Genomic DNA, 751 nt, shown 5'->3' on the forward strand with positions numbered 1-751 from the left:
CAATTAAACCTCCCAAGGCGGCGTGTGGAGCCGACCACGGTCCTTGCAGGACTTGAACACTGACAGATTTCCTGCCACTGGGTTAATTCTCAGTTCCATTTCTTTCAAAACATTTTAAGCAGTCGTTGGTGTCATGACACACTAACAAACTAGATGATTTCCACTATGATACAGAGAAGCGGCAGCAAATAATTAAGCATGTTAAGTTTATACCAACCTGACACTAGAAACACTTGTACTGGGGGTTGGGGGGGGGGGGTTACGTTTCAGGGCTCCAAGATTAACATGGATTTAAACAGCAGCCAGAATTATTAACACGAGGTGGGGGCCACAAGCGCCTCCCTGACCCCCTTGCAAGAGCCTCCTGTTAAAGTGACGCCGAGATGACAGTTGCATCAGGGTACAAAAAACCTGCAGCACAAACACGTTTCCCCAAATTATCTGGAAATGTTGAGAACAGCGACGGGCACCGGACAGACAAAGGGTACAAAGGAGCTGGGAAAAGCAGGTTCCTCTCTCCCAGAGTGCTTGTGGTAGAAACGCTTGGGTACAACCCCCCCCCCCAAAGCACAGCGGTGTCCCTCTGCGCCACACAACCGCTTCATGCCAGGGCTGGAACGTCGCCTCGCTCCGGCTCCTGCCCTGGATACACCTGGAGTGTTCACTGAGCTTTGAAAACTCAACTCCCCCAACCACAGCCCTGCTGCAGGACTCGGTATCTCTCCGCACCGCCCTCAAACCTTCCTCCTCA

Source organism: Antrostomus carolinensis, unplaced genomic scaffold (genome assembly GCF_000700745.2).
Source record: "Antrostomus carolinensis isolate BGI_N321 unplaced genomic scaffold, ASM70074v2 scaffold7358, whole genome shotgun sequence".
Lineage (NCBI taxonomy): Eukaryota > Metazoa > Chordata > Aves > Caprimulgiformes > Caprimulgidae > Antrostomus > Antrostomus carolinensis.